This window comes from Eriocheir sinensis, chromosome 1 (genome assembly GCF_024679095.1).
Source record: "Eriocheir sinensis breed Jianghai 21 chromosome 1, ASM2467909v1, whole genome shotgun sequence".
Classification (NCBI taxonomy): domain Eukaryota; kingdom Metazoa; phylum Arthropoda; class Malacostraca; order Decapoda; family Varunidae; genus Eriocheir; species Eriocheir sinensis.
Window position 1 is genome coordinate 19512483 of NC_066509.1, and position 17193 is coordinate 19529675.

At 46.1% G+C, this 17193-nt stretch overlaps 6 non-coding genes and 3 pseudogenes across 6 annotated transcripts; all 9 read left to right on the forward strand.

Moving 5' to 3' along the window:
• Window positions 1-1628: 1628 nt before the first annotated feature.
• On the forward strand, window positions 1629-1745 carry LOC126997541 (5S ribosomal RNA; annotated as a pseudogene).
• A 610-nt stretch (window positions 1746-2355) lies between these two features.
• Window positions 2356-2474, forward strand: LOC126997468 (5S ribosomal RNA). Its single transcript, XR_007752141.1, has one exon. It is a non-coding gene; the product is annotated as a 5S ribosomal RNA (ribosomal RNA).
• A 615-nt stretch (window positions 2475-3089) lies between these two features.
• On the forward strand, window positions 3090-3208 carry LOC126997471 (5S ribosomal RNA). Its single transcript, XR_007752143.1, has one exon. It is a non-coding gene; the product is annotated as a 5S ribosomal RNA (ribosomal RNA).
• A 610-nt stretch (window positions 3209-3818) lies between these two features.
• Window positions 3819-3935, forward strand: LOC126997544 (5S ribosomal RNA; annotated as a pseudogene).
• Window positions 3936-4542: 607 nt separating this feature from the next.
• LOC126997478 (5S ribosomal RNA) lies at window positions 4543-4661 on the forward strand. The gene has a single exon (XR_007752147.1). It is a non-coding gene; the product is annotated as a 5S ribosomal RNA (ribosomal RNA).
• Window positions 4662-5275: 614 nt separating this feature from the next.
• LOC126997381 (5S ribosomal RNA) lies at window positions 5276-5394 on the forward strand. The gene has a single exon (XR_007752066.1). It is a non-coding gene; the product is annotated as a 5S ribosomal RNA (ribosomal RNA).
• Window positions 5395-6178: 784 nt separating this feature from the next.
• Window positions 6179-6297, forward strand: LOC126997454 (5S ribosomal RNA). The gene has a single exon (XR_007752131.1). It is a non-coding gene; the product is annotated as a 5S ribosomal RNA (ribosomal RNA).
• A 604-nt stretch (window positions 6298-6901) lies between these two features.
• Window positions 6902-7020, forward strand: LOC126997305 (5S ribosomal RNA). The gene has a single exon (XR_007751999.1). It is a non-coding gene; the product is annotated as a 5S ribosomal RNA (ribosomal RNA).
• A 1131-nt stretch (window positions 7021-8151) lies between these two features.
• Window positions 8152-8270, forward strand: LOC126997571 (5S ribosomal RNA; annotated as a pseudogene).
• The last annotated feature ends 8923 nt before the right edge of the window (window positions 8271-17193 follow it).

Below are 17193 nucleotides of genomic sequence, written 5' to 3' on the forward strand. Positions count from 1 at the left end.
CGCTGCGTGGCCTTGGTTGGCGGCTCGCGGTGCGCTGCTGCATGCCCCGCGCCTCGCTTACCCGGGCGGCGGCCGCGGCGGGCCGGGCGGCTGGTATCTGCCTCGGGAAGTCGGCGGGAACCACACCCAGCGCCTTGCAGTGCTCCCACGAGAGCAGAGGCGTGGTAAGAGAGGACTGCACGTCTATCCAGCCTTCACACGACCTATCGCCGTACGTGAGCTCTACTTGGAAGGAGCCCACCGCGGCTTGCATCTGTGAGTCGTCCGCGTTGTAATAGTTGATGGCGGGGGGCGGTTGCAAGTCGCGTTGGTGGAGGCATAAGTTCTTGAGGTGCTGAAGGCGAATCACCGTAACATCAGCGCCGGTGTCGGGTATCACGTCAATCCGGCCAGACGTGTCGCCCTGGGTGACAGCGACGCGGATGGTGGGGGAAGGTTGGGCCCTGGGGCGCGTGTTGGAGTGCACTCGCCGGACGTGGCCCGCACGCTCCTCGGAGTGGCGCGGGGCCGTGTCAGGTGGCTGCGTCCGAACCACGCCAGGGGAAGGACCCTTCCTCAGTTTGGGTTTTTTGGGCTTCTTGAGGCTGCAGAATCGGTCGAAGTGCCCCACGGAAAGGCACACGCCGCATTGAACCCCTTTGGCGGAACACCTAACGGTGTACATCCTGTGCCGCTCGCGGCCACAACCGTGACAGGGTGCCGCGGCGGCTGGACACGGCTTGGAGCCGTTCTGCGTGCCACAGCTGCCGCAGGCTGTGCTGGAGGGGGGCGTGGATGTTTTGGCACCAGCTTTCTCCGCGTGGGCCGCCTTCTTACCCTTCTTGTACTGTGAGACGCCTCTCACGGCAGTGGACGGGGTCTCTATTTCAGAGTACGTCACATCGGTGGCCTCATACTACCGTCATTTCGTCACTGTCTCTTGAAGCGTGCGGGAGGCGTCCATGGTGATAAGCTCTCGCCTCAACTCCCCGTTGCGAGCTCCCATCAACAAGGCATGCTTCATCCCAGCGCTGGCATGTGTTTACCTGTGTTACCTGGCTCAAACATAAGGAGGAACTTAACAAACCTTTACTAGTTCACCCGGTCCAAGCGCTGGCGTTTACCTGTGTCACCTGGCTCAAACATCAGGACCAACTTAATAAACCTTTCGTTTTGCACCCCTCTTCTTTTCTTTTCCTTTAGCTTTTAGCCTTTCTTTTGCATTCCTCTTTTCTTTTCATCTAGGTCTTAGCCTTTCGCTTTGCATCCCTGTTTTCGTTTTATTTAGCTTTTGGACTTTCGTTTTGCACCATTTATTTTCATTAAGCATTTCGTTTTCCGTCCCTTTTTTTTTCTTTCCATTTAGCTGAGCCTTTCGTTTATGAAAATGTTGACGTTGGTTACGTAACTTTATTTATTTATTCATTCATTTATTTATTTTTACTTCACCGGGATCCCAGCTGCCTCAAACATAAGGAGCAACTTAACAAACCTTCACAACTTCACCCGGTCCAAGCCCTGGCGTTTACCTGTGTCACCTGACTCAAACATAAGGACCAACAACAAACCTTCACTACTTCGCCCGGTCGAAGCGCTGGCATGTGATTACCTGTGTTACCTGCCTCAAAGATGAAAGCCAGGTCATTTTCGTCAACAGCCACACCACGTTGAAAACACCGCTTCGTCCAATCAGCGACGTTAAGCGGCGTTGGGTTTGGATAGTACTTGGATGGGTGACCGCCTGGGAACACCAGATGCTGTTGGCATCCCTCTTTTTAATTAATTTCTCTTAACTTTTCACTTTGCGGTCCTGGTGACTTTTCTTTTCATATAGCTTTCGGCCTTTCGTTATGTTTTCTATTTTTTTTCTTTCGTTTTGCACCCCTCTTCTTTTCTTTTCCTTTAGCTTTTAGTCTTTCTTTTGCATTCCTCTTTACTTTTCATCTAGGTCTTAGCCTTTCGCTTTGCATCCCTGTTTTCGTTTTATTTAGCTTTTGGAGTTTCGTTTTGCACCATTTCTTTTCCTTAATCATTTCGTTTTCTGTCCTTTTTTTTTCTTTTCATTTAGCTCAGCCTTTCGTTTTAAACATGTTGACGCTGGTTACGTAACTTTATTTATTTATTCATTCATTTGTTTATTTTTACTTCACCGGGGTCCCAGCGCTGGCATGTGTTTACCTGTGTTACCTGGCTCAAACATAAGAAGCAACAACAAACCTTCACTACTTCACCCGGTCCAAGCGCTGGCGTTTACTTGTGTCACCTGGCTCAATCATCAGGACCAACTTAACAAACCTTCACTACTTCGCCCGGTCGAAACGCTGGCATGTGATTACCTGTGTTACCTGCCTCAAAGATGAAAGCCAGGTCATTTTCGTCAACGGCCACACCACGTTGAAAACACCGCTTCTCGTCCGATCAGCAAAGTTAAGCGACGTTGGGTCTGGAAAGTACTTGGATGGGTGACCTCCTGGGAACACCAGTTTCTGTTGGCATCCCTCACTTTATTTAATTTCTCTTAACTTTTCACTTTGCGGTCCTGGTGACTCTTTTCTTTTCATATAGCTTTCGGCCTTTCGTTATGTTTTCTATTTTTTTTCTTTCGTTTTGCAAACCTCTTCTTTTCTTTTCCTTTAGCTTTTAGTCTTTCTTTTGCATTCCTCTTTACTTTTCATCTAGGTCTTAGCCTTTCGCTTTGCATCCCTGTTTTCGTTTTATTTAGCTTTTGGAGTTTCGTTTTGCACCATTTCTTTTCCTTAATCATTTCGTTTTCTGTCCTTTTTTTTTTCTTTTCATTTAGCTCAGCCTTTCGTTTTAAACATGTTGACGCTGGTTACGTAACTTTATTTATTTATTCATTCATTTGTTTATTTTTACTTCACCGGGGTCCCAGCGCTGGCATGTGTTTACCTGTGTTACCTGGCTCAAACATAAGAAGCAACTTAACAAACCTTCACTACTTCACCCGGTCCAAGCGCTGGCGTTTACTTGTGTCACCTGGCTCAATCATCAGGACCAACTTAACAAACCTTCACTACTTCGCCCGGTCGAAACGCTGGCATGTGATTACCTGTGTTACCTGCCTCAAAGATGAAAGCCAGGTCATTTTCGTCAACGGCCACACCACGTTGAAAACACCGCTTCTCGTCCGATCAGCAAAGTTAAGCGACGTTGGGTCTGGAAAGTACTTGGATGGGTGACCTCCTGGGAACACCAGTTTCTGTTGGCATCCCTCACTTTATTTAATTTCTCTTAACTTTTCACTTTGCGGTCCTGGTGACTCTTTTCTTTTCATATAGCTTTCGGCCTTTCGTTATGTTTTCTATTTTTTTTCTTTCGTTTTGCACCCCTCTTCTTTTCTTTTCCTTTAGCTTTTAGTCTTTCTTTTGCATTCCTCTTTACTTTTCATCTAGGTCTTAGCCTTTCGCTTTGCATCCCTGTTTTCGTTTTATTTAGCTTTTGGAGTTTCGTTTTGCACCATTTCTTGTCATTAATCATTTCGTTTTCTGTCCTTTTTTTTCTTTTCATTTAGCTCAGCCTTTCGTTTTAAACATGTTGACGCTGGTTACGTAACTTTATTTATTTATTCATTCATTTGTTTATTTTACTTCACCGGGGTCCCAGCGCTGGCATGTGTTTACCTGTGTTACCTGGCTCAAACATAAGAAGCAACAACAAACCTTCACTACTTCACCCGGTCCAAGCGCTGGCGTTTACTTGTGTCACCTGGCTCAATCATCAGGACCAACTTAACAAACCTTCACTACTTCGCCCGGTCGAAACGCTGGCATGTGATTACCTGTGTTACCTGCCTCAAAGATGAAAGCCAGGTCATTTTCGTCAGCAGCCACCACGTTGAAAACACCGCTTCTCGTCCGATCAGCAAAGTTAAGCGACGTTGGGTCTGGAAAGTACTTGGATGGGTGACCTCCTGGGAACACCAGTTTCTGTTGGCATCCCTCACTTTATTTAATTTCTCTTAACTTTTCACTTTGCGGTCCTGGTGACTCTTTTCTTTTCATATAGCTTTCGGCCTTTCGTTATGTTTTCTATTTTTTCTTTCGTTTTGCACCCCTCTTCTTTTCTTTTCCTTTAGCTTTTAGTCTTTCTTTTGCATTCCTCTTTACTTTTCATCTAGGTCTTAGCCTTTCGCTTTGCATCCCTGTTTTCGTTTTATTTAGCTTTTGGAGTTTCGTTTTGCACCATTTCTTTTCCTTAATCATTTCGTTTTCTGTCCTTTTTTTCTTTTCAATTAGGTCAGCCTTTCGTTATAAACCAGTTGACGCTTGTTACGAAACTTAATTTATTAATTCATTCATTTGTTTATTTTACTTCACCGGGGTCCCAGCGCTGGCATGTGTTTACCTGTGTTACCTGGCTCAAACATAAAGCAACTTAACAAACCTTCACTACTTCACCCGGTCCAAGCGCTGGCGTTTACTTGTGTCACCTGGCTCAATCATCAGGACCAACTTAACAAACCTTCACTACTTCGCCCGGTCGAAACGCTGGCATGTGATTACCTGTGTTACCTGCCTCAAAGATGAAAGCCAGGTCATTTTCGTCAACGGCCACACCACGTTGAAAACACCGCTTCTCGTCCGATCAGCAAAGTTAAGCGACGTTGGGTCTGGAAAGTACTTGGATGGGTGACCTCCTGGGAACACCAGTTTCTGTTGGCATCCCTCACTTTATTTAATTTCTCTTAACTTTTCACTTTGCGGTCCTGGTGACTCTTTTCTTTTCATATAGCTTTCGGCCTTTCGTTATGTTTTCTATTTTTTTTCTTTCGTTTTGCACCCCTCTTCTTTTCTTTTCCTTTAGCTTTTAGTCTTTCTTTTGCATTCCTCTTTACTTTTCATCTAGGTCTTAGCCTTTCGCTTTGCACCCCTGTTTTCGTTTTATTTAGCTTTTGGAGTTTCGTTTTGCACCATTTCTTTTCCTTAATCATTTCGTTTTCTGTCCTTTTTTTTTCTTTTCATTTAGCTCAGCCTTTCGTTTAAAAAATATTGACGCTGGTTACGTAACTTTATTTATTTATTCATTCATTTGTTTATTTTTACTTCACCGGGGTCCCAGCGCTGGCATGTGTTTACCTGTGTTACCTGGCTCAAACATAAGAAGCAACTTAACAAACCTTCACTACTTCACCCGGTCCAAGCGCTGGCGTTTACTTGTGTCACCTGGCTCAATCATCAGGACCAACTTAACAAACCTTCACTACTTCGCCCGGTCGAAACGCTGGCATGTGATTACCTGTGTTACCTGCCTCAAAGATGAAAGCCAGGTCATTTTCGTCAACGGCCACACCACGTTGAAAACACCGCTTCTCGTCCGATCAGCGAAGTTAAGCGACGTTGGGTCTGGAAAGTACTTGGATGGGTGACCTCCTGGGAACACCAGATTCTGTTGGCATCCCTCTCTTTATTTAATTTCTCTTAACTTTTCACTTTGCGGTCCTGGTGACTCTTTTCTTTTCATATAGCTTTCGGCCTTTCGTTTTTTTTCTATTTTTTTTCTTTCGTTTTGCACGTTGGGTCTGGATAGTACTTTTTTGGGTGACCGCCTGGGAACACCAGATGCTGTTGGCATCTCTCTTTTTATTTAATTTCTCTTAACTTTTCATTTTCCGATCCTGGTGACTCTTTTCTTTTCATATAGCTTTCGGCCTTTCGTTATGTTTTTTTTTTCTTTCGTTTTGCACGCCTCTTCTTTTCTTTTCCTTTAGCTTTTAGTCTTTCTTTTGCATTCCTCTTTACTTTTCATCTAGGTCTTAGCCTTTCGCTTTGCATCCCTGTTTTCGTTTTATTTAGCTTTTGGAGTTTCGTTTTGCACCATTTCTTTTCCTTAATCATTTCGTTTCTGTCCTTTTTTTTTCTTTTCATTTAGCTCAGCCTTTCGTTTTAAAAATGTTGACGCTGGTTACGTAACTTTATTTATTTATTCATTCATTTGTTTATTTTTACTTCACCGGGGTCCCAGCGCTGGCATGTGTTTACCTGTGTTACCTGGCTCAAACATAAGAAGCAACTTAACAAACCTTCACTACTTCACCCGGTCCAAGCGCTGGCGTTTACTTGTGTCACCTGGCTCAATCATCAGGACCAACTTAACAAACCTTCACTACTTCGCCCGGTCGAAGCGCTGGCATGTGATTACCTGTGTTACCTGCCTCAAAGATGAAAGCCAGGTCATTTTCGTCAACGGCCACACCACGTTGAAAACACCGCTTCTCGTCCGATCAGCGAAGTTAAGCGACGTTGGATGTGGATAGTACTTGGATGGGTGACCGCCTGGGAACACCAGATGCTATTGGCATCTGTCTTTTTATTTAATTTCTCTTAACTTTTCACTTTGCGGTCCTGGTGACTTTTCTTTTCATATAGCTTTCGGCCTTTCGTTATGTTTTTTTTTCTTTCGTTTTGCACCCCTCTTCTTTTCTTTTCCTGTAGCTTTTAGCCTTTCTTTTGCATTCCTCTTTTCACCTAGGTCTTAGCCTTTCGCTTTGCATCCCTGTTTTCGTTTTATTTAGCTTTTGGACTTTCGTTTTGCACCATTTCTTTTCATTAAGCATTTCGTTTTCCGTCCCTTTTTTTTTTCTTTCCCATTAGCTGAGCCTTTCGTTTTTTAAAATGTTGACGCTGGTTACGTAACTTTATTTATTTATTAATTCATTTATTTATTTTTACCTCACCGGGGTCCCAGCCCTGGCATGTGTTTACCTGTGTTACGTAGCTCAAACATAAGGAACAACTTAACAAACCTTCACTACTTCACCCGGTCCAAGCGCTGGCGTTTACATGTCACCTGGCTCAAACATCAGGACCAACTTAACAAACCTTCACTACTTGGCCTGTCCAAGCGTTGGCATGTGATTACCTGTTTTACCTGCCTCAAAGATGAAAGCCAGTTCACCTTTCTCGTCAACGGCCACACCACGTTGAAAACACCGCTTCTCGTCCGATCAGCGAAGTTAAGCGACGTTGGATCTGAATAGTACTTGGATGGGTGACCGCCTGGGAACACCAGATGCTGTTGGCATCTGTCTTTTTATTTAATTTCTCTTAACTTTTCACTTTGCGGTCCTGGTGACTCTTTTCTTTTCATATAGCTTTCGGCCTTTAGTTATGTTTTCTAATTTTTTTCTTTTCAATTTAATTTTTAGCCTGTCGTTTTGCACCCCTCTTCTTTTCTTTTCCTTTAGCTTTTAGCCTTTCTTTTGCATTCCTCTTTTCTTTTCATCAAGGTCTTAGCCTTTCGCTTTGCATCCCTCTTTTCGTTTTATTTAGCTTTTGAACTTTCGTTTTGCACCATTTCTTTTCATTAAGGATTTCGTTTTCCTTCCTTTTTTTTTTTCCTTTTGCTCAGGCTTTCGTTTTGAAATTTGTGACGCTTGTTACATAACTTTATTTATTTATTTATTTATTTTTTCTTCCAATGACCGTTTGGCACAGCATACAAGGAGAAACAATTAACAACAGGCACAAGCAATCGATCAGGTTTCCTTAGTCCTTAGAGGGCGTGGTCCCATGGCCTAATTACCCCCTAAATCACTGATTTTTTTTTTTGTGTGTGTGTGTGTGTAGTTCAGTTTTGTGCCATGAAAAGTGTATCATAATAACTCTTCCTGGTTAATTCATGACGTACATTTCCTGGAGGTTGAAGGAAACTAACAAACTTTCATAACTTCACCGGGGTCCCAGCGATGGCATGTGTTTACCTGTGTTACCTGGCTCAAACATCAGGATATACTTAACAAACCTTCACTACTTCACCCGGTCCAAGCGCTGGCATGTGTTTACCTGTGTTACCTGGCTGAAACATCAGGACCAACTTAACAAACCTTCACTACTTTACCCGGTCCAAGCGCTGGCATGTGTTTACCTGTGTTACCTGGCTCAAACATCAGGACCAACTTAACAAACCTTCACTACTTTACCCGGTCCAAGCGCTGGCATGTGTTTACCTGTGTTACCTGCTTCAAACATCAGGACCAACTTAACAAACCTTCACTACTTTACTCGGTCAAAGCGCTGGCATGTGTTTACCTGTGTCACCTGGCTCAAACATCAGGACCAACTTAACAAACCTTCACTACTTCACCCGGTCCAAGCGCTGGCATGTGTTTACCTGTGTTATCTGCCTCAAAAATCAAAGCCAATTCCCCTTTCTAGCAACGGCCACACCACGTTGAAAACACCGCTTCTCGTCCGATCAGCGACGTTAAGCGACGTTGGATGTGGGTAGTACTTGGATGGGTGACCGCCTGGAAACAACAGTTGCTGTTGGCATCCCTCTTTTTATTTAATTTCTCTTAACTTTTCACTTTGCAGTCCTGGTGACTTTTCTTTTCATATAGCTTTCGGCCTTTCGTTATTTTTTTTTCATTTAATTTTTAGCCTTTCGTTTTGCACCCCTCTTCTTTTCTTTTCCTTTAGCTTTTAGCCTTTCTTTTGCATTCCTCTTTTCTTTTCATCTAGGTCTTAGCCTTTCGCTTTGCATCCCTGTTTTCGTTTTATTTAGCTTTTGGACTTTCGTTTTGCACCATTTCTTTTCATTAAGCATTTCGTTTTCCGTCCCATTTTTTCTTTTCATTTAGCTCAGCCCTTCATTTTGAAATTTGTGACGTTCGTTACGTAACTTTATTTATTTATTCATTTTTTTTCTTCCAATGACCTTTTGGCACAGCATACAAGGAGAAATAATTAACAACAGGCACAAGCAATCGATCAGCTTTCCATTTGTCCTTAGAGCCTAATTACCCCCTAAATCACTGAATAAGTTTGTGTGTGTGTGTGTGTGTGTGTGTGTGTGTGTGTGTGTGTGTGTGTGTGTGTGTGTGTGTGTAGTTCAGTTTTGTGCCATGAAAAGTGTATCATAATAACTCTTCCTGGTAAATTCATGACGTACATTTCCTGGAGGTTGAAGGAAACTAATAAACCTTCATTACTTCACCGGGGTCCCAGCGCTGGCATGTGTTTACCTGTGTTACCTGGCTCAAACATCAGGACCAACTTTAAAAACCTTCACTATTTCATCCGGTCCAAGCGCTGGCATGTGTTTACCTGTGTTACCTGGCTGAAACATCAGGACCAACTTAACAAACCTTCACTACTTCACCCGGTCCAAGCGCTGGCATGTGTTTACCTGTGTTACTTGGCTCAAACATCAGGACCAACTTAACAAACGAGAAATGCCGACCGAAACACCTTTGTCATTTACGCAAGGGCAAATTACGTAAAGACAACCCATTCTGAGGAACTGCTTGAGAAATACCGCCGCATGATCAAGCAGTATAAATGTAAAACGGATGCCAGTAACATCATAATCTCAGGAATCCTCCCGAGGGTCGGTGCCGAATCTAGCCTTTACAGTAAGGCCTACAGCACAAACAACAGACTTCAGTCACTTGCTCAAAAGAAAACGTCCTGTTCGCTAACTTGTGTAACAATTTTTACTACGATTCAGACTTGTTCCTTCCTGATGGCATCCACTTAAACCCTGTTGGAGCAGCCCGTTTCGGGAGGCTGCTCTGTGACCAAGTGGCTCTTCGAAAGCCAAAAAACGCGGAGGCGAGAACACCAGCAGCTCCACCGTAAGGGAGTATTCAACCCGCAAAACCCCCGACTCGAATCACATTAAAGATTGCTATGTCAACGCTCGTAGCCTACGTAACAAATTTGAAGACTTAGAAGTCCTCGCAGCTACAAATCATTATCACATCATCGGAGTCACAGAATCTTGGTTAGACACTTCAAATAGAGATTTCATTGCTTCTTCCGTCGCTGCTGCTTCTTCTTCCGTCGCTGCTTCTTCTTCTTCCGTCGCTGCTTCTTCTTCCGTCGCTGCTTCTTCTTCTCTCGTCGCTGTTTCTTCTTCTTCCGTCGCTGTTTCTTCTTCTTCCGTCGCTGCTTCTTCTTCTTCCGTCGCTGCTTCTTCTTCTTCCGTCGCTGCTTCTTCTTCTTCCGTCGCTGTTTCTTCTTTCGTCGCTGCTTCTTCTTCTTCCATCGCTGTTTCTTCTTTTTCCGTCGCTGCATCTTCTTCTTTCGTCGCTGTTTCTTCTTCTTCCGTCGCTGCTTCTTCTTCTTCTTCCGTCGTTGCTTCTTTTTCTTCCGTCGCTGCTTCTTCTTCTTCCGTCGCTGTTTCTTCTTCTTCCGTCGCTGCTTCTTCTTCTTCCGTCGCTGCCTCTTCTTCTTCCGTCGCTGCTTCTTCTTCTTCCGTCGCTGCTTCTTCTTCTTTCGTCGTTGTTTCTTCTTCTTCCGTCGCTGCTTCTTCTTCTTCTTTCGTAGCTGCTTCTTCTTCCGTCGCTGCCTCTTCTTCTTCCGTCGCTGCTTCTTCTTCTTTCGTCGCTGCTTCTTCTTCTTCCGTCGCTGTTTCTTCTTCTTCCGTCACTGTTTCTTCTTCTTCCGTCGCTGTTTCTTCTTCTTCCGTCGCTGTTTCTTCTTCTTCCGTCGCTGTTTCTTCTTCTTCCGTCGCTGCTTCTTCTTCTTCCGTCGCTGCTTCTTCTTCTTCCGTCGCTGTTTCTTCTTCTTCCGTCGCTGCTTCTTCTTCTTCGGTCGCTGCTTCTTCTTCTTCCGTCGCTGTTTCTTCTTTTTCCGTCGCTGCATCTTCTTCTTTCGTCGCTGTTTCTTCTTCTTCCGTCGCTGCTTCTTCTTCTTCTTCCGTCGTTGCTTCTTTTTCTTCCGTCGCTGCTTCTTCTTCTTCTTCCGTCGCTAATTCTTCTTCTTCCGTCGCTGCTTCGTCTTCTTCCGTCGCTGCTTCTTTTTCCGTCGCTGCTTCTTCTTCCGTCGCTGTTTCTTCTTCTTCCGTCGCTGTTTCTTCTTCTTCTTCCGTCACTGCTTCTTCTTCTTCCGTCGCTGCTTCTTCTTCCGTCGCTGCTTCTTCTTCTTCCGTCGCTGCTTCTTCTTCTTCCGTTGCTGTTTCTTCTTCTTCCGTCGCTGCTTCTTCTTCTTCTGTCGCTGTTTCTTCTTCCGTCGCTGCTTCTTCTTCTTCCGTCGCTGCTTCTTCTTCTTCCGTCGCTGTTTCTTCTTCTTCCGTCGCTGCTTCTTCTTCTTCAGTCGCTTCTTCTTCTTCCGTAGCTGCTTCTTCTTCTTCCGTCGCTGCTTCTTCTTCTTCCGTCGCTGCTTCTTCTTCTTCCGTCGCTGTTTCTACTTCTTCCGTCGCTGCTTCTTCTTCTTCCTTCGCTGCTTCTTCTTCTTCCTTCGCTGCTTCTTCTTCTTCCTTCGCTGCTTCTTCTTCTTCCGTCGCTGCTTCTTCTTCTTCTTCCGTCGCTGCTTCTTCTTCTTCCGTCGCTGCTTCTTCTTCTTCCGTCGCTGTTTCTTCTTCTTCCGTCGCTGTTTCTTCTTCTTCCGTCGCTGCTTCTTCTTCTTCCGTCGCTGCTTCTTCTTCTTCCGTAGCTGCTTCTTCTTCTTCCGTCGCTGCTTCTTCTTCTTTCGTCGCTGTTTCTTCTTCTTACGTCGCTGCTTCTTCTTCTTCCGTCGCTGCTTCTTCTTCTTCCGTCGCTGCTTCTTCTTCTTCCGTCGCTGCTTCTTCTTCTTTCGTCGCTGCTTCTTCTTCTTCCGTCGCTGTTTCTTCTTCCGTCGCTGCTTCTTCTTCTTCCGTCGCTGCTTCTTCTTCTTCCGTTGCTGTTTCTTCTTCTTCCGTCGCTGCTTCTTCTTCTTCTGTCGCTGTTTCTTCTTCTTCCGTCGCTGCTTCTTCTTCTTCCGTCGCTGCTTCTTCTTCTTCTTCCGTCGCTGTTTCTTCTTCTTCCGTCGCTGCTTCTTCTTCTTCAGTCGCTGCTTCTTCTTCTTCCGTAGCTGCTTCTTCTTCTTCCGTCGCTGCTTCTTCTTCTTCCGTTGCTGTTTCTTCTTCTTCCGTTGCTGTTTCTTCTTCTTCCGTTGCTGTTTCTTCTTCTTCCGTTGCTGTTTCTTCTTCTTCCGTAGCTGCTTCTTCTTCTTCCGTCGCTGCTTCTTCTTCTTCCGTCGCTGCTTCTTCTTCTTCTTCCGTCGCTGTTTCTTCTTCTTCCGTCGCTGCTTCTTCTTCTTCAGTCGCTGCTTCTTCTTCTTCCGTCGCTGCTTCTTCTTCTTCCGTCGCTGCTTCTTCTTCTTCCGTCGCTGTTTCTTCTTCTTCCGTCGCTGCTTCTTCTTCTTCAGTCGCTGCTTCTTCTTCTTCCGTCGCTGCTTCTTCTTCTTCCGTTGCTGTTTCTTCTTCTTCCGTCGCTGCTTCTTCTTCTTCTGTCGCTGTTTCTTCTTCTTCCTTCGCTGCTTCTTCTTCTTCCGTCGCTGCTTCTTCTTCTTCTTCCGTCGCTGCTTCTTCTTCTTCCGTCGCTGCTTCTTCTCCTTCCGTCGCTGTTTCTTCTTCTTCCGTCGCTGTTTCTTCTTCTTCCGTCGCTGCTTCTTCTTCCGTCGCTGCCTCTTCTTCTTCCGTAGCTGCTTCTTCTTCTTCCGTCGCTGCTTCTTCTTCTTTCGTCGCTGTTTCTTCTTCTTCCGTCGCTGCTTCTTCTTCTTCCGTCGCTGCTTCTTCTTCTTCCGTCGCTGCTTCTTCTTCTTCCGTCGCTGCTTCTTCTTCTTCTTCCGTCGCTGCTTCTTCTTCTTCCGTCGCTGTTTCTTCTTCCGTCACTATTTCTTCTTCTTCCGTCGCTGTTTCTTCTTCTTCCGTCGCTGTTTCTTCTTCTTCCGTCGCTGCTTCTTCTTCTTCCGTCGCTGCTTCTTCTTGTTCCGTCGCTGCTTCTTCTTGTTCCGTCGCTGTTTCTTCTTCTTCCGTCGCTGCTTCTTCTTCTTCCGTCGCTGCTTCTTCTTCTTCCGTCGCTGCTTCTTCTTCTTCCGTTGCTGCTTCTTCTTCTTCTTCCGTCGCTGCTTCTTCTTCTTCCGTCGCTGCCCTAACATAGAAGCCATGGTCAGCATCCCACCCTAACATTTAAGCCAGGGTCAGCATCCCACCCTAACCCATAAGCCAGGGTCAGCATCCCACCCTAACATTGAATCTATGGTCAGGATCCCATCCTAACATTTTAGCCTGGGTCAGCATCCCACCCTAACATTTAAGCCAGGGTCAACATCCCACCCAGATATTTAAGCCAGGGTCAGCATCCCCCCCCTACATTTAAGCCAGGGTCAGCATCCAACCTTGACATTTAAGCCAGGGTCAGCATCCCACCCTAACATTTAAGCCAGGGTCAGCATCCCACCCTAACATTTAATTAAGCCAGGGTCAGCGTCCTACCCTAACATTTAAGCCAGGGTCAGCATCCCACCTTTACATTTATGCCAGGGTCAGCATCCTACCCTAACATTTAAGCAAGGGTCAGCATCCCACCTTTACATATAAGCCAGGGTCAGCATCCTACCCTAACATATAAGCCTGGGTCAGCATCCCACCCTTACATATAAGCCAGGGTCAGCATCCCACCTTAACATATAAGCCAGGGTCATCACCCCACCCTAACATTTAAGCCAAGGTCAGCATCCCACCCTGACATTTAAGCCAGGGTCAGCATCCCACCCTTACATTTAAGCCAGGGTCAGCATCCCACCCTGACATTTAAGCCAGGGTCAGGATCCCACCCTAACATTTAAGCCAGGGACAGCATCCCACCCTGACATTTAAGCCAGGGTCAGCATCCCTCCCTGCCATTCAAGCCAAGTTCAGCATCCCACCCTAACATGTAAGCCATGTTCAGCATCCCACCCTTACATTTAAGGCAGGGTCTGCATCCCACCCTGACATTTAAGCCAGGGTCAGCATCCCTCCCTGACATTTAAGCCAGGGTCAGCATCCCACCCTGACATTTAAGCAAGGGTCAGCATCCCACCCTAACATTTAAGCCAGGGTCAGCATCCCACCCTGACATTTAAGCCAGGGTCAGCATCCCACCCTGACATTTAAGCCAGGGTCAGCATCCCACCCTCACATTTAAGCCAGGGTCAGCATCCCACCCTAACCTTTAAGCCAGGGTCAGCATCCCACACTGACATTTAAGCCAGGGTCAGCATCCCACCCTAACATTTAAGCCAGGGTCAGCATCCCACCCTGATATTTAAGCCAGGGTCAGCATCCCACCATGACATTTAAGCCAGGGTCAGCATCCCACCCTGACATTTAAGCCCGGGTCAGCGTCCCAACCTGACATTTAAGCCAGGTTCAGCATCCCACTCTGACATTTAAGCCAGGGTCAGCATCCCACCATGACATTTAAACCAGGGTCAGCATCCCAACCTGACATTTAAGCCAGGGACAGCATCCCAACCTGACTTTTAAGCCAGGGTCAGCATCCCACTCTGACATATAAGCCAGGGTCAGCATCCCACTCTGACATTTAAGCCAGGGTCAGCATCTCACACACACACAAACTCACACACACACACACACACACACACACACACACACACACACACACACACACACACACACACACACTCTTCCTCTATCTTCCCTTCCTCTCTCTGTTCCTTTTAATTCCTCTCTTCCTCTACCTTCTCCTCCTCTTCTTCCTCTTGCTCATCCCTCTAATCTTCCTTCATTCGTGCGGTCGGTCGGTCAGTCGGTTGGTTGGTCAGTTGGTCGTTTGGTCATTCTATCGGTCGTTTGTTCGGTCGGTCGTTCTGTCGGTCATTCGGTCGTTTGGTTGGTCCATCGTTTGGCCGGTCGGTCGGTTGGACTTTCTTTCGTTCGTTCGGTCGGCCGGTCGAGCGTTCGTTCGATCGGTCGGTCGTTCGGTCGGTCGGTTATTGGATCATTCGGATGGGTGTTCCATCATTCGGTCTGTTGGTCGTTCGCTCGGTTCGTCGTTCGGTCGTTTGTTCGTTCGGCCGGCCGTTCGTTCGTTCGTTCGTTCGGTTTGATGGTTCTTTCGTTTGGTCGCTCGTTCGTTCGATCGGTCGGTCTTTTGGTCGTTCGCTTGCTCGTTCGTTCGTTCGTTCGTGTGGTCGGTCGGTCGCTCGTTCGTTTGTTCGTTCGGTCGTTTGTCGTTCGTTCGGTCGTTCGTTCATTAGATCGTTAGCTGGCTTGCTCGCTCGCTCGCCCGCCCGCACGCCCGATCACCCAATTGCTCTCTCTCTCTCTCTCTCTCTCTCTCTCTCTCTCTCTCTCTCTCTCTCTCTCTCTCTCTCTCTCTCTCTCTCTCTCTCTCTCTCTCTCTCTCTCTCTCTCTCTCTCTCTCTCTCTCTCTCTCTCATAACAGAAAGAAAGAAAGAAAAAATGTTTCCGTCCGGCACCTCAATCCTCGCTTCCCTCACACACACACACACACACACACACACACACACACACACACACACGCACACGAATAACAGAAAGAAAAACAAAAGAAAACAAGCTTCTTCGTTTTCCTCTCTCCTCCTCATTCTCTTCCTTTTCCTCTTTCTCTTCCTCTTCTTCCTCCTCCTCCTCCTTCTCTTCCTCTCCCTCTTCCCTCCACTCTTCCTCTTTCACAGCTATTCCCTCTTCCACTCCTACACAGCCTTCACTCTCTTCCCGTTCCTCCTCCTCCTCCTCCTCCTCCTCCTCCCTCTCCTTCTCCGCCTTCCCTTCCTCTCCCTGTTCTATCTTCTCCTTCCTCTTCCTTCACCTTCCCTTCCTCTCCCTGTCCCTGTTCCTCCCTCTTTTCCTCCACGTTCCCTTTCCCTTCCTCTTCCTCTTCCTGCGCATTCTTTTCCTTTTTAATATAGTTTTATTTTATTTTTGTTATTTTTCATTTTTCTGTTTTTTGTTTTGTTTTGTTTTACTTTTTTCTATTTTTTGTTTTGTTTTTTGGTGTTGATTTTTTTTCATTTTTTTGTTTTAGTGTTTTTTCTGTTTTACTTTTTTCTAGTTTTTTTGGTTTTGTTTTGGCGTTGATTTTTTTTTAATTTTTTGTTTTCGGATTTATTTTGAATTTTTTTTTTTGGATAAAACGAAAAGTAAAGAAAAGCCTCGTAACTCCGCCCCACGCCGCTCTCCCGCCAGCATCCCACCCTAACATCTAAGCAAGGGTCAGCATCCCACCCTAACATTTAAGCCAGGGTCAGCATCCCACCCTAACATCTAAGCAAGGGTCAGCATCCCACCCTAACATTTAAGCCAGGGTCAGCATCCCACCCTGACATTTAAGCCAGGGTCAGCATCCCACCCTGACATTTAAGCCAGGGTCAGCATCACACCCTAACCTTTACGCCAGGGTCAGCATCACACCCTAACATCTAAGGCAAGGTCACCATCCCACCCTATCATTTAAGCCAGGGTCAGCATCCCACCCTAACATTTAAGCCAGGGTCAGCATCCCACTCTGACATTTAAGCCAGGGTCAGCATCCCACTCCCTTCCCTCACACACACACACACACACACACACACACACACACACACACACACACACACACGCGCGCGCCCGCGCGCGCACACACGAATAACAGAAAGATAAACAAAAGAAAACAAGCTTCTTCGTTTTCCTCTCTCCTCCTCATTCTCTTCCTTTTCCTCTTTCTCTACCTCTTCTTCCTCCTCCTCCTCCTTCTCTTCCCTCTTCCCTCCACTCTTCCTCTTTCACAGCTTCCCTCTTCCACTCCTACACAGCCTTCACTCTCTTCCATTCCTCCTCCTCCTCCTCCTCCTCCTCCTCCTCCTCCTCCTCCCTCTCCTTCCGCTTTCCCTTCCTCTCCCTGTTCTATCTTCTCCTTCCTCTGCCTTCACCTTCCCGTACTCTCCCTCTCCCTGCTCCTCCCTCAGTTCCTCCACGTTCCCTTTCCTTCCTTCCTCTTCCTGCGCATTCTTTCCTTTTTTATATAGTTTTATTTTATTTTTGTTATTTTTCATTTTTCTGTTTTTTGTTTTGTTTTGTTTTACTTTTTTCTATTTTTTGTTTTGTTTTTTGGTGTTGTTGATTTTTTTTCATTTTTTTGTTTGTGTTTTGGCGTTGATTTTTTTTTGATTTTTTGTTTTCGGATTTATTTATTTTTTTTTTTTTTGGATAAAACGAAAAGTAAAGAAAAGCCTCGTAACTCCGCCCCACGCCGCACTCCCGCCAGCATCCCACCCTAACATCTAAGCAAGTGTCAGTATCCCACCCTAACATTTAAGCCAGGGTCAGCATCCCACCCTAACATCTAAGCCTTGGTCAGCATCCCACCCTAACATTTAAGCCTTGGTCAGCATCCCACCCTGACATTTAAGCCAGGGTCAGCATCCCACCCTGACATTTAAGCCAGGGTCAGCATCCCACCCTAACCTTTACGCCAGGGTCAGCATCACACCCTAACATCTA